The sequence below is a fragment of the Phocoena phocoena genome, chromosome 4, assembly GCF_963924675.1.
Source record: "Phocoena phocoena chromosome 4, mPhoPho1.1, whole genome shotgun sequence".
NCBI lineage: Eukaryota > Metazoa > Chordata > Mammalia > Artiodactyla > Phocoenidae > Phocoena > Phocoena phocoena.
In genome coordinates this window covers 51,801,994-51,818,098 of record NC_089222.1, presented here as the reverse complement: position 1 = coordinate 51,818,098, position 16,105 = coordinate 51,801,994, and positions in this window count along the sequence as shown.

The following is a 16,105-nucleotide window of genomic DNA, read 5'->3' as shown; positions in this document are numbered from 1 at the left end:
CCATTTTTTTATTTTTGTTTTTATTTCCATTACTCTAGGAGGTGGGTCAGAAAGGATCTTGCTGTGATTTATGTCATAGAGTGTTCTGCCTATGTTTTCCTCTAAGAGTTTGATAGTTTCTGGCCTTAAATTTAGGTCTTTAATCCATTTTGAGCTTATTTTTGTGTATGGTGTTAGGGAGTGATCTATTCTCATACTTTTACATGTACCTGTCCAGTTTTCCCAGCACCATTTATTGAAGAGGCTGTCCTTTCTCCACTGTACATTCCTGCCACCTTTATCAAAGATAAGGTGTCCATATGTGCGTGGGTTTATCTCTGGGCTTTCTATCCTGTTCCATTGATCTATCTTTCTGTTTTTGTGCCAGTACCATACTGTCTTGATTACTGTAGCTTTGTAGTATAGTCTGAAGTCAGGGAGCCTGATTCCTCCAGCTCCTTTTTTTGTTCTCAAGATTGCTTTGGCTATTCGGGGTCTTTTGTGTTTCCATACAAATTGCAAAATTTTTTATTCTAGTTCTGTGAAAAATGCCAGTGGTAGTTTGATAGGGATTGCATTGAATCTGTAGATTGCTTTGGGTAGTAGAGTCATTTTCACAATGTTGATTCTTCCCATCCAAGAACATGGTATCTCTCTCCATCTATTTGTATCATCTTTAATTTCTTTCATCAGTGTCTTATAATTTTCTGCATACAGGTCTTTCATCTCCTTAGGTAGGTTTATTCCTAGATATTTTATTCTTTTTGTTGCAGTGGTAAATGGGAGTGTTTTCTTGATTTCACTTTCAGATTTTTCATCATTAGTATATAGGAATGCAAGAGATTTCTGTGCATTACTTTTGTATCCTGCTACTTTACCAAATTCATTGATTAGCTCTAGTAGTTTTCTGGTAGCATCTTTAGGATTCTATATGTATAGTATCATGTCATCTGCAAACAGTGACAGCTTTACTTCTTCTTTTCCGATTTGGATTCCTTTTATTTCCTTTTCTTCTCTGATTGCTGTGGCTAAAACTTCCAAAACTATGTTGAATAAGAGTGGTGAGAGTGGGCAACCTTGTCTTGTTCCTGATCTTAGTGGAAATGCTTTCAGTTTTTCACCACTGAGGACGATATTGGCTGTGGGCTTGTCATATATGGCCTTTATTATGTTGAGGAAAGTTCCCTCTATGCCTACTTTCTGCAGGGTTTTTATGATAAATGGGTGTTGAATTTTGTTGAAAGCTTTCTCTGCATCTATTGAGATGATCATATGGTTTTTCTCCTTCAATTTGTTAATATGGTTTATCACATTGATAGATTTGCGTATATTGAAGAATCCTTGCATTCCTGGAATAAACCCCACTTGATCATGGTGTACGATCCTTTTAATGTGCTGTTGGATTCTGTTTGCTAGTATTTTGTTGAGGATTTTTGCATCTATGTTCATCAGTGATATTGGCCTGTAGTTTTCTTTCTTTGTGACATCCTTGTCTGGTTTTGGTATCAAGGTGATGGTGGCCTCGTAGAAGGAATTTGGGAGTGTCCCTCCCTCTGCTATATTTTGGAAGAGTTCGAGAAGGATAGGTGTTAGCTCTTCTCTAAACGTTTGATAGAATTCACCTGTGAAGCCATCTGGTCCTGGGCTTTTGTTTGTTGGAAGATTTTTAATCACAGTTTCAATTTCATTGCTTGTGATTGGTCTGTTCATATTTTCTATTTCTTCCTGATTCAGTCTGGGCAGGTTGTACTTTTCTAAGAATTTGTCCATTTCTTCCAGATTGTCCATTTTATTGGCATAGAGTTGCTTGTAGTAATCTCTCATGATTTTTTTTATTTCTGCAGTGTCAGTTGTTACTTATCCTTTCTCATTTCTAACTCATTTGATTTGAGTCTTCTCCCTTTTTTTCTTGATGAGTCTGGCTAGTGGTTTATCTATTTTGTTTATCTTCTCAAAGAACCAGCTTTTAGTTTTATTGATCTTTGCTATCGTTTCCTTCATTTCTTTTTCATTTATTTCTGATCTGATTTTTATGATTTCTTTCCTTCTGCTAGCTTTGGGGTTTTTTTGTTCTTCTTTCTCTAATTGCTTGAGGTGCAAGGTTAGGTTGTTTATTCGAGGTGCTTCCTGCTTCTTAAGATGGGCTTGTATTGCTATAAACTTCCCCCTTAGAACTGCTTTTGCTGCATCCCATAGGTTTTGGGTCGTTGTGTCTCCATTGTCATTTGTTTCTTGGTATTTTTAAATTTCCTCTTTGATTTCTTCAGTGATCACTTCATTATTAAGTAGTGTATTGTTTGGCCTCCATGTGTTTGTATATTTTACAGGTCTCTCCCTGTAATTGATATCTAGTCTCATGGCGTTGTGGTCAGAAAAGATACTTGATACAGTTTCAATTTTCTTAAATTTACCAAGGCTTGATTTGTGACCCAAGATATGATCTATCCTGGAGAATGTTCCATGAGCACTTGAGAAAAATGTGTATTCTGTTGTTTTTGGATGGAGTGTCCTATAAATATCAATTAAGTCCATCTTGTTTAATGTATCATTTAAAGCTTGTGTTTCCTTATTTATTTTCATTTTGGATGATCTGTCCATGGGTGAAAGTGGGGTGTTAAAGTCCCCTACTATGAATGTGTTACTGTCGATCTCCCTTTTTATGGCTGTTAGTACTTGCCTTATGTATTGAGGTGCTCCTATGTTGGGTGCATAAATATTTACAATTGTTATATCTTCTTCTTGGATCGATCCCTTGATCATTATGTAGTGTCCTTCTTTGTCTCTTTTAATAGTCCTTATTTTAAAGTCTATTTTTTCTGATATGAGAATTGCTACTCCAGCTTTCTTTTGGTTTCCATTTGCATGGAATATCTTTTTCCATCCCCTTACTTTCAGTCTGTATGTGTCTCTAGGTCTGAAGTGGGTCTCTTGTAGACAGCATATATAAGGGTCTTGTTTTTGTATCCATTCAGCCAATCTGTGTCTTTTGGTGGGAGCATTTAGTCCATTTACATTTAAGGTAATTATCGATATGTATGTTCCTATTCCCATTTTCTATATTGTTTTGGGTTCGTTATTATAGGTCTTTTCCTTCTCTTGTGTTTCTTGCCTAGAGAAGTTCTTTTAGCATTTGTTGTAAAGCTGGTTTGGTGGTGCTGAACTCTCTCAGCTTTTGCTTGTCTGTAAAGATTTTAATTTCTCCATCAAATCTGAATGAGATCCTTGCTGGGTAGAGTAGTCTTGGTTGCAGGTTTTTCTCCTTCATCACTTTCAGTATGTCCTGCCACTCCCTTCTGTCTTGTAGGGTTTCTGCTGAGAGATCAGCTGTTAACCTTATGGGGATTCCCTTGTGTGTTATTTGTTGTTTTTCCCTTGCTGCTTTTAATATGCTTTCTTTGTATTTAATTTTTGACAGTTTGATTAATATGTGTCTTGGCGTATTTCGCCTTGTATTTATCCTGTAATGGACTCTCTGTGCTTCCTGGACTTGATTAACTATTTCCTTTCCCATATTAGGGAAGTTTTCAACTATAATCTCTTCAAATATATTCTCAGTCCCTTTCTTTTTCTCTTCTTCTTCTGGAACCCCTATAATTCGAATGTTGGTGCGTTTAATGTTGTCCCAGAGGTCTCTGAGACTGTCCTCAGTTCTTTTCATTCTTTTTTTCTTCATTCTGCTCTGCAGTAGTTATTTCCACTACTTTATCTTCCAGGTCACTTATCCGTTCTTCTGCCTCAGTTATTCTGCTATTGATCCTATCTAGAGTACTTTTAATTTCATTTATTGCATTGTTGATCATTGCTTGTTTCATCTTTATTTCTTCTAGGTCCTTGTTAACTGTTTCTTGCATTTTGTCCATTCTACTTCTAAGATTTCGGATCATCCTTACTATCATTATTCTGAATTCTTTTTCAGGTAGACTCCCTATTTCCTCTTCATTTGTTAGGTCTGGTGCATTTTTATCTTGCTCCTTCATCTGCTTTGTGTTTTTCTGTCTTCTCATTTTGCTTATCTTACTGTGTTTGGGGTCTCCTTTTTGCAGGCTGCACGTTCGTAGTTCCCATTGTTTTTGATGTCTGTTTCCAGTGGCTAAGGTTGTTTCAGTGGGTTGTGTAGGCTTCCTGGTGGAGGGGACTAGTGCCTGTGTTGTGGTGGGTGAGGCTGGATCTTGTCTCTCTAGTGGGCAGGTTCACGTCTGGTGGTGTGTTTTGGGGTGTCTGTGGCCTTATTCTGATATTAGGTAGCCTCTCTGCTAATGGGTGGGGTTGTGTTCCTGTTTTGCTGGTTGTTTGACATAGGTTGTCCAGCACTGGGGCTTGCTGGTCGTTGAGTGAAGCTGGGTGCTGGTGTTAAGATGGAGGTCTCTGGGAGATTTCCACCGTTTAATATTATGTGGAGCTGGGAGGTCTCTTGTTGACCAGTGTCCTGAAGTTGGCTCTCCTACCTCAGAGGCAGAGCCCTGACTCCTGGCTGGAGCACCAAGAGCCTTTCATCCACACAGCTCAGAATAAAAGGGAGAAAAAGTAGAGAGAATTAGTAGAAGTCTGAGTAAAGAAAGAAAGAAAGGAGGAAAGGAAGGAAGGAAGAAAGAAGCAAAGAAGGAAGGAAAGGAGGGAGGGAGAGAGAGAGGGAGGAAGGAAGGAAGGAAGGAATGAGGGAAAGAAGGAAAAAAGACAGAAAGAAAGAAGATACAGTAAAAATAAAATAAAGTATAATATAGTTATTGAATTAAAAAATACTTAGAAAAAAAAAAAGGGACGGATAGAACCTTAGGACAAATGTTGGAAGCAAAGCTATACAGAGAAAATCTTACACAGAAACATACACATACACCTTCACAAAAAGAGGTAAAGGGGGAAAAATCATAAATCTTGCTCTCAGAGACCACCTCCTCAATTTGGGTTGATTCGTTGTCTAAAGGAGGGAAGGAAGGAAGGAAAGAAAGAATGAAGGTAAAGTATAAATAAAGTTATTACAATTAAAATTAATTACTAAGAAAAAAATTAAAAAAAAACAACCATGGACGGATAGAGCCCTAGGATAAATAGTGGAAGCAAGAGTATACAGACAAGATCTCACACAGAAGCATACACGTACACATTCACAAAAAGAGGAAAAGGGAAAAAAATCATAGATCTCGCTCCTAAAGTCCACCTCTTCAATTTGGGATCATTCCTTGTCTATTCAGGTATTCCACAGATGCAGGGTATATCAAGTTGATTGTGGAGCTTTAATCCGCTGCTTCTGTGGCTGCTGGGAGAGATTTCCCTTTCTCTTCTTTGTTCTCACAGCTCACAGGAGCTCAGCTTTGGATTTGGCCCTGCCTCTGCGTGTATGTCGCTGGAGGGCGTCTGTTTTTTGCTCAGACAGGACGGTGTTAAAGGCGCCGCTGATTCGGGGGCTCCGGCTCACTCAGGCCAGGGGTGGCGGCGGGGGGGAAGGAGGGGCACTGCGTGTGGGGCCGGCCTGCGGCGTCAGAGGCGGCGTGACGTTGCGGCAGAGGCCGGCGTGACGTTGTACCAGCCTGAGGCCTGCCGTGCATTCTCCTGGGGAAGTTGTCCCTGGATCCCGGGAACCTGTCAGTGGTGGGCTGTACAGGCTCCGCGGAAGAGGGGCGCGGAGAGTGACTTATGCTCTCACACAGGCCCCTTGGTGGCGGCAGCAGCAGTCTTAGCGTCTCCCGCCTGTCTCTGGGGTCCGCGGTTTTAGCTACGGCTCGCGCCCGTCTCTGGGGTTCGCGCTTTTAGCCGTGGCTCGCGCCCGTCTCTGGAGTTCCTTTAAGCAGCGCTCTTAAACCCCTCTCCTCGCGCACCAGGAAACAAAGAGGGAAGAAAAAGTCTCTTGCCTCTTCTGCAGGTGCAGGCTTTTCCCCGAACTCCCTCCCGGCTAGTCGTGGTGCACTAACCCCTTCAGGCTATGTTCAAGCCGCCAACCCCAGTCCTCTCCCTGCGCTCCGTCCGAAACCGAAACCCGAGCCTCAGCTCGCAGCCCCGCCCGCCCCGGCGGGTGAGCAGACAAGCCTCTCGGGTTGGTGAGTGCCGGTCGGCACCCATCCTCTGTGCGGGAATCTCCCCGCTTTGACCTCCGCACCCGTCGCTGTGCACCACTCCGCGGTCCCGAAGCTCCCCCCTCCGCCTCCCGCAGTCTCCGCCCGCGGAGGGGCTTCCTAGTGTGTGGAAACGTTTCCTCCTTCACAGCTCCTTCCCCCTGGTGCAGGTGCCGTCCTTATTCTTTTGTCTCTGTTTTTTCTTTTTTTCTTTTGCCCTACCCAGGTACGTGGAGAGTTTCTTGCCTTTTGGGAGGTCTGAGGTCTTCTGTCAGCCTTCAGTAGGTGTTCTGTAGGAGTTGTTCCACGTGTAGATGTATTTCTGGTGTATCCGTGGGGAGGAAGGTGATCTCCGCGTCTTACTCTTTCGCCATCTTCAAGGTCCCCCCTCTCATCTGTTTCTTCTTGACTCAGCTTTTGTAGCCTGTTTCTAGAAACTTGTCCATTTCCTCTACATTGTTCAATTTGTTGCCATGTAACTGCTCAAAGTAATCTCTTATTTTTGATATTTCTGTTGCATCAATGATTTCTCCTTTCATTTCTTTTGTTTATTTGGGTCTTCTTTTCTTGGTGAGCCTGGCTAGAGGTTTGTCATTTTTCTTTCTTGCTTTTTTGTTTTTCTTTCTTTTCTATTTTTATTTTATTATTATTTTTGCGGTGTGTGGGCTGCTCACTGTTGTGGCTTCTCCTGTTGCGGAGGACAGGCACCGGACGCGCAGGCCCAGTGGACATCACTCACGGACCCAGCCACTCCACGGCATGTGGGATCCTCATGGACCGGAACAAGAACCCGTGTCCCCTGCATCAGCAGGCAGACCCTCAACCACTTCGCCACCAGGGAAGCCCTTTCTTTCTTTTTTAATCTTTTCAAGAAACGAGGTCTTGGTTTTATTGATCTTTGTTCTCTCTTTTATTTCCTCTTTGATCTTTATTTCCTTTCCTCTGCTGACATAGGGTTTTGTTTTCTTCTAGGTGGTAGGCTAGGTGTTTTGAAATTTTTCTTCTTTCTCGCAGAAGGCCTGTATGGCTGTGAACTTCCCTTTTAGAACTGCTTTTGTAGCATTCCATAGATTTGGTATGGTAGTGTTTTTTTGTTTTTTTATTAACATCTTTATTGGAGTATAATTGCTTTACAGTGGTGTGTTAGTCTCTGCTTTATAACAAAGTGAATCAGTTATACATATACATATGTTCCCATATCTCTTTCCTCTTGCGTGTCCCTCCCTCCCACCCTCCCTATCCCACTCCACTAGGTGGTCACAAAGCACCGAGCTGATCTCCCTGTGCTATGCGGCTGCTTCCCACCAGCTATCTATTTTAGGTTTGGTAGTGTATATATGTCAATGCCACTCTCTCACTTTGTCACAGCTTACCCTTCCCTCTCCCCATATCCTCAAGTCCATTCCCTAGTAGGTCTGTGTCTTTGTTCCCGTCTTACCCCTAGTTTCTTCATGACCATTTTTTTTCTTAGATTCCATATATATGTGTTAGCATACGGTATTTGTCTTTCTCTTTCTGACTTACTGCACTCTGTATAAAAGACTCTAGGTCCATCCACCTCACTACAAATAATTCAATTTCGTTTCTTTCTATGGATGATTAACATTCCATTGAATATATGTGCCACATCTTCTTTATCCATTCATCCGATGATGGGCGCTTAGGTTGTTTCCATCTCCGGGCTATTGTAAATAGAGCTGCAATGAACATTTTGGTACATGACTCTTTTTGAATTTTGGTTTTCTCAGGGTATATGCCCAGTAGTGGGATACTGGGTCATATGGTAGTTCTATTTGTAGTTTTTTATGAACCTCCATACTGTTCTCCATAGTGGCTGCACCAATTCACATTCCCACCAGCAGTGCAAGAGTGTCCCCTTTTCTCCACACCCTCTCCAGGATTTATTGTTTCTATATTTTTTGATGATGGCCATTCTGACTGGTGTGAGATGATATCTCATCATAGTTTTGATTTGCATTCCTCTAATGATTAATGATGTTGAGCATTCTTTCATGTGTTTGTTGGTAATCTGTATATCTTCTTTAGAGAAATGTCTATTTAGGTCTTCTGTCCATTTTTGGATTGGGTTGTTTGGTTTTTTGCTATAGAGCTGCATAAGCTGCTTGTGAATTGTGGAGATTAATCCTTTGTCAATTGCTTCATTTGCAAATATTTTCTCCCATCCTGAGGGTTGTCTTTTGGTCTTGTTTATGGTTTCCTTTGCTGTACCAAAGCTTTTAAGTTTCATTAGGTCCCAGTTGTTTATTTTTGTGGGTTTTTTGGGTTTTTTACATGGCATGTGGGCCTCTCACTGTTGTGGCCTCTCCTGACGTGGAACACAGGCTCCGGATGCACAGGCTCAGCGGCCATGGCTCACGGGCCCAGCCGCTCCATGGCATGTGGGATCCTCCCGGACCAGGGCACGAACCCGTGTCCCCTGCACCGGTAGGTGGATTCCCAACCACTGGGCCACCAGGGAAGCCCTATTTTTGTTTTTATTTCCATTTCTCTAGGAGGTGGGTCAAAAAGGATCTTGTTGTGATTTATGTCAAGGGTGTTCTGCCTATGTTTTCCTCTAAGAGTTTGATAGTTTCTGGCCTTACATTTAGGTCTTTAATCCATTTTGATCTTATTTTTGTGTATGGTGTTAGAGAGTCTTCTAATCTAATACTTTTACATGTACCTGTCCAGTTGTCCCAGCACCACTTATTGAAGAGGCTGTCCTCTTCAATACAGCCTAAGGTGACCATATGTGCGTGGGTTTATCTCTGGGCTTTCTATCCTGTTCCACTGATCTATCTTTCTGTTTTTGTGCCAGTACCATACTGTCTTGATTACTGTAGCTTTGTAGTATAGTCTGAAGTCAGGGAGCCTGATTCCTCCAGCTCCGTTTTTTGTTCTCAAGATTGCTTTGACTATTCGGATTCTTTGGTGTTTCCATAAAAATTGTGAAATTGTTTGTTCTAGTTCTGAGAAAAATACCAGTGGTAGTTTGATAAGGATTGCATTGAATCTGTAGATTGCTTTGGGTAGTAGAGTCATTTTCACAATGTTGATTCTTCCAATCCAAGAACATGGTATATCTCTCCATCTATTTGTATCATCTTTAATTTCTTTCATCAGTGTCTTATAATTTTCTGCGTGGAGGTCCTTTGTCTCCTTAGGTAGGTTTATTCCGAGATATTTTATTCTTTTTCTTGCAGTGGTAAATGGGAGTGTTTTCTTGATTTCACTTTCAGATTTTTCATCATTAGTGTATAGGAATGCAAGAGATTTCTCTGCATCAATTTTGTATCCTGCTACTTTACCAAATTCATTGATTAGCTCTAGTAGTTTTCTGGTAGCATCTTTAGGATTCTCTATGTATAGTATCATGTCATCTGCAAACAGTGAGAGCTTTACTTCCTCTTTTCTGATTTGGATTCCTTTTATTTCCTTTTCTTCTCTGATTGCTGTGGCTAAAACTTCCAAAACTATATTGTTGTGGGGTTTTTTTTGTTTTTTGTTTTTTGCAGTACATGGGCCTCTCACTGCTGTGGCCTCTCTTGTTTTGGAGCACAGGCTCCAGACGCGCAGGGCCAGTGGCCATGGCTTACGGGCCCAGCTGCTCTGCGGCATGTGGAATCCGCCCGGACCGGGGCACGAACCCTTGTCCCCCGCATCAGCAGGCGGACTCTCAACCACTGTGCCACCACGGAAGCCCCCAAAACTTTATTGAATAAGAGTGGTGAGAGTGGGTAACCTTTTCTTGTTCCTGATCTTAGTGGAAATGCTTTCAGTTTTTCACCATTGAGGATGATGTTGGCTATGGGTTTGTCACATATGGCCTTTATTATGTTGAGGAAAGTTCCCTCTATGCCTACTTTCTGCAGGGTTTTTATCATAAATGGGTGTTGAATTTTGTCAAAAGCGTTCTCTGCATCTATTGAGATGGTCATATGGTTTTTCTCCTTCAATTTGTTAATATGGTTTATCACATTGATTGATTTGCGTATATTGAAGAATCCTTGCATTCCTGGAATAAACCCCACTTGATTATGGTGTATGATCCTTTTGATGTGCTGTTGGACTCTGTTTGCTAGTATTTTGTTGAGGATTTTTGCATCTATGTTCATCAGTGATATTGGCCTGTAGATTTCTTTCTTTGTGGCATCATTCTCTAGTTTTGGTATCATGGTGATGGTGGCCTCGTAGAATGAATTTGGGAGTGTTCCTCCCCCTGCTATATTTTGGGAGAGTTTGAGAAGGATAGGTGTTAGCTCTTCTCTAAATGTTTGATACAATTCGCCTGTGAAGCCCTCTGGTCCTGGGCTTTTGTTTGTTGGAAGATTTTTAATCACAGTTTCAATTTCAGTGCTTGTGATGGGTCTGTTCATATTTTCGAGTTCTTCCTGATTCAGTCTTGGCAGGTTGTGCATTTCTAAGAATTTGTCCATTTCTTCCAGGTTGTCCATTTTATTGGCATAGATTTGCTTGTAGTAATCTCTCATGATCTTTTGTATTTCTGCAGTGTCAGGTGTTACTTCGCTGTTTTCATTTCTAATTCTATTGATTTGAGTTTTCTCCCTTGTTTTCTTGATGAGTCTGGCTAATGGTTTACCTATTTTGTTTATCTTCTCAAAGAACCAGCTTTTAGTTTTATTCATCTTTGCTATTGTTTCCTTCATTTCTTTTTCATTTATTTCTGACCTGATGTTTATGATTTCTTTCCTTCTGCTCACTTTGGGGTTTTTTTGTTCCTCTTTCTCTGATTGCTTTAGGTGCAAGGTTAGGCTGTTTATTCGAGATGTTTCCTGTTTCTTAAGGTGGGCTTGTATTGCTATAAACTTCCCTCTTAGAACTACTTTTGCTGCATCCCATAGGTTTTGGGTCGTTGTGTCTCCATTGTCATTTGTTTCTAGGTATTTTTTAAAATTTCCTCTTTGATTTCTTCAGTGATCACTTCGTTATTAAGTAGTGTATTGTTTAGCCTCCATGTGTTTGTATTTTTTACAGATCTTTTCCTGTAATTGATATCTAGTCTCATGGCGTTGTGGTCAGAAAAGATACTTGATACAATTTCAATTTTCTTAAATTTACCAAGGCTTGATTTGTGAACCAAGATATGATCTATCTTAGAGAATGTTCCATGAGCACTTGAGAAAAATGTGTATTCTTTTGTTTTTGGATGGAATGTCCTCTAAATGTCAATTAAGTTCATCTTGTTTAATGTATCATTTAAGGATTGTGTTTCCTTATTTATTTTCATTTTGGATGATCTGTCCATGGGTGAAAGTGGGTTGTTAAAGTCCCCTACTATGAAACTGCTACAGTCGATTTCCCCTTTTATGGCTGTTAGTATTTGCCTTATGTATTGAGTTTCTACTATGTTGGGTGCATAGATATTTACAATTGTTATATCTTCTTCCTGGATCGATCCCTTGATCATTATCTTTGTCTCTTCTAATAGTCTTTATTTTAAAGTGTATTTTGTCTGGTATGAGAATTGCTACTCCAGCTTTCTTTTGGTTTCCATTTGCATGGAATATCTTTTTCCATCCCCTTACTTTCAGTCTGTATGTGTCTCTAGGTCTGAAGTGGGTCTCTTGTAGACAGCATATATATGGGTCTTGTTTTTGTATCCATTCAGGCAGTCTGTGTCTTTTGGTGGGAGCATTTAATCCATTTACATTTAAGGTAATTATCGATATGTATGTTCCTATTCCCATCTTCTAAATTGTTTTGGGTTTGTTATTGTAGGTCTTTTCCTTCTCTTGTGTTTCTTGCCTAGAGAAGTTCTTTTAGCATTTGTTGTAAAGCTGGTTTGGTGGTGCTGAACTCTCTCAGAGTTTGCTTGTCTGTAAAGGTTTTAATTTCTCCATCAAATCTGAATGAGATCCCTGCTGGGTAGAGTAATCTTGGTTGCAGGTTTTTCTCCTTCATCACTTTCAGTATGTCCTGCCACTCCCTTCTGGTTTCCTGAGTTTCTGTTGAGAGATCAGCTGTTAACCTTATGTATGGGGATTCCCTTGTGTGTTATTTGTTGTTTTTCCCTTGCTGCTTTTAATATTCTTTCTTTGTATTTAATTTTTGACAGTTTTATTAATATGTGTCTTTGAGTATTTCTCCTTGGATTTATCCTGTATGGGACTCTCTGTGCTTCCTGGACTTGATTAACTATTTCCTTTCCTATATTAGGGACGTTTTCAACTATAATTTCTTCAAATATTTTCTCAGTCCCTTTCTTTTTCTCTTCTTCTTCTGGAAGCCCTATAATTCGAATGTTGGTGCGTTTATTGTTGTCCCAGAGGTCTCTGAGTCTGTCCTCAGTTCTTTTCATTCTTTTATTCTGCTCTGCAGTAGTTATTTCCACTATTTTATCTTCCAGGTCACTTATCCATTCTTCTGCCTGAGTTATTCTGCTATTGATCCCATCTAGAGTTTTTTAAATTTCATTTATTGTGTTGTTCATCATTGTTTGTTTCATCTTTAGTTCTTCTAGGTCCTTGTTAAATGTTTCTAGCATTTTGTCTATTTCCAGGATTTTGGATCATCTTTACTATCATTATTCTGAATTCTTTTTCAGGTAGACTGCCTATTTCCTCTTCATTTGTTAGGTCTGGTGGGTTTTTATCTTGTTCCTTCATCTGCTGTGTGATTTTCTGTCTTCTCATTTTGCTTATCTTACTGTGTTTGGGGTCTCCTTTTTGCAGGCTGCAGGTTCGTAGTTCCCATTGTTTTTGATGTCTGTCACCAATGGCTAAGGTTGGTTCAGTTGGTTGTGTAGGCTTCCTGGTGGAGGGGACTGGTGCCTGTGTTCTGGTGGATGAGGCTGGATATTGTCTCCCTGGTGGGCAGATCCACGTCTGGTGGTGTGTTTTGGGGTGTCTGTGGACTTATTCTGATTTTAGGCAGCCTCTCTGCTAATGGGTGGGTTTGTGTTCCTGTTTTGCTTGTTGTTTGGCGTAGGGTGTCCAGCACTGTAGCTTGCTGGTCGTTGAGTGAAGCTGGGTGCTGGTGTTGAGATGGAGTTCTCCAGGAGATTTTCATCGTTTGATATTATGTGGAGCTGGGAGGTCTGTTGTGGACCAGTGTCCTGAAGTTGGCTCTCCCACCTCAGAGGCAAAGCACTGACTCCTGGCTGCAGCACCAAGAGCCTTTTATCCACACGGCTCAGAATAAAAGGGAGAAAATGTAGAGAGAAAGAATTATTAGAAGTAGGGAAAAAGAAAGAAAGAAAGAAAGAAAGGAGGGAAGGAAGGAAGGAAGGAGGAAAGAAAGAAAGAAGAAAAGGAAAGAAGGAGAGAAAGAAAGGAGGGAGGGAGGGACGGATGGTGGAAGGAAGGAAGGAGGGAAGAAAGGAAAAAAAGAAAGAAGATAAAGTAAAATAAAATAAAGTAAAATATAATAAAGTTATTAAATTAAAAATAAGTATTAAGAAAAAAAATTTTAAAAAGAACAAAAACGGATGGATAGAACGTTAAGACAAATGGTGGAAGCAAAGCTATACAGACAAAATCTCACACAGAAGCATACACATACACACTCACAAAAAGAGGAAAAGGGGAAAAAATAATAAATCTTGCTCTCAAAGTCCACCTCCTCAATTTGGGGTGATTCATTGTGTATTCAGGTATTCCGCTGATGCAGATACATCCAGTTGATTGTGGAGATTTAATCTGCTTCTCCTGTGGCTGCCGGAAGTAATTTCCCTTTCTCTTCTTTGTTCGCATAGCTCCTGATGTTCAGCTTTGGATTTGGCCCCGCCTCTGTGTGTAGGTCGCTGGAGGGCGTCTGATCTTCGCTCAGATAGGATGGGGTTAAAGGAGCAGCTGTTTCGGGGGCTCTGGCTCACTCAGGCACGGGGGGAGGAGGGGCATGGAGTGCGGGGCAACCCTGCAGCGGCAGAGCCCGGCGTGAAATTGCACCAGCGTGAGGCATGCCTTGTGTTCTCCCTGGAAAGTTGTTCCTGGGTCACGGGACCCTGGCAGTCGCGGGCTCCACAGGCTCCTGGGACGGGAGGTGTGGAGAGTGACCTGTGCTCACACACTGGCTTCTTGGTAGTGGCAGCAGCGGCCTTAGCATCTCATGCCCGTCTCTGGGGTCCGCGCTGTTAGCCGTGGCTTGCGCCCACCGGAGATCCTTTAAGCGGCACTTCCAAACCCCTCTCCTCGCGCACCAGGAAACAAAGAGGGAAGAAAAAGTCTCTTGCCTCTTCCAGACTTTTTCCCGGATTCCCTCCTGGCTAGCCGTGGTGCACTAACCCCTTCAGGCTGTGTTCAAGCCGCCAGTCCTCTCCCTGCGCTCTGACCGAGGCCAGAGCCTCAGCTCCCAGCCCCCGCCCGCCCTGGCGGGTGAGCAGACAAGCCTCTCGGGCTGGTGAGTGCCGGTCAGCACCTATTCTCTGTGTGGGAATCTCTCCGCTTTGTCCTCCGCACCCCTGTTGCTGTGCTCTCCTCCGCGGCTCAGAAGCTTCACCCCTCCGCCATCCGCAGTCTCCACCCGCGAAGGGGCTTCCTAGTGTTTGGAAACCTTTCCTCCTTAACGGCTCCTTCCCACTGGTGCAGGTCCCATCCCTATTCTTTTGTCTCTGTTTATTCTTTTTTCTTTTGCCCTACCCAGGTACGTGGGGAGTTTCTTGCCTTTTGGGAGGTCTGAAGTCTTCTGCCAGCATTCAGTAGGTGTTCTGTAGGAGTTGTTCCACGTGTAGATGTATTTGTGGTGTATCTGTGGGGAGGAAGGTCATCTCCACGTCTTACTCTTCCACCATCTTCCCCCTCTCTCCCAGAGACATATTTAAGAACTTCTGGTAGTGTTTTTATTGTTATTTATCTTGGTATCTTCCGATTTTCTCTTTGATTTAATCATTGACCCATTGTTTTGTTTTGTTTTGTTTTTTTTAGTAGAATGTTTAGTCTCCAAGTGTTCAGTCTTTTCCCATTTTTCTTTCTATGGTTGATTTCTAATTTCATACTGTCGTGGTCAAAAAAATGTTTGAAATAATTTCTGTTCTCAAATTTCTTGAGGCTTGTTTTGTGATCTTTTATGTAGTCTACCCTAGAGAATGTTCCATGTGCACTAGAAAAGGATGTATATTCTGGTTTTAGATGTACTGTCCTGTTGATGGCCATTAAGTTCAACTGTTCTATTGTGTCATTTAGGACCTCTGTTGCTTTACTTTCTGTTCGATGATGTGCCCTCTGATGTCACTGGAATATTAAAGCCTTCTATTATATCTCTGTCAATTTCTCCCTTTGTTAGTATTTGTTTTATATTTAGGTGCTCCTAAATTGGGTGCATATATGTTAATGAGTATATTTTCATCTTATATTAATCCCTTTATCACTATATAATAAATAATGTCCTCCTTTTTCTTTATAGCCTCTCTTTTAAAGTATTTTGTCTGAGGATCATGTTCTCTTTTTCAGTGAAGCTGTTTTGTTTTCTCAAGTCTCTACTTGATTAGATGAGATGGAATTAAAAAGGGAGACTTGACCACAAGCCCCTGATTACATGTATTTTCTTCTGTCTCATTTTCAGTTTGGTTTACTTCAAACATAGAATGTTAAGAAAATTCATCTTAGTAGAATTTGGCCAAGATGGCAGAATAGAAAGACCCTGAGCTCACCTCCTCTCACAAGCACACCAAAATCACAACTAAAATCACAGCTATCTGCAGAATAACCATAGATGAAAAAGACCCAGACCTACCAACAAAGATCTTCTATGACTAAAGACATAAGGAACCACAATGAGATGGGTAGGAGGGGTGAATTTGCAAAATAGTTATGTCCTATACCCCTGGGGTAAGTGACACACACTGGAAAATAATCACATTGTAGTGGTTCTCTCACAGGAGATGTCTGAGCCCAATTTTGGGCTCCCCAGCCCAGTGGCCCTGCACCAGGAAGATGAGCCCCTAGAGCATTTGGCTTTGAAGGCCAGCAGGACTTAATTTTGGGAGAAATAAAACCACAAACCTGTAGTCTCCAGACAAAGCTTGCCCACCAGCAGGTCAGACCCTGCCCCAGAACCAGCTGGGCCCTAGCCCTGCCAACTAGCAGACCAGCACAAGCTTTGGGACACCCAAGATGACATAC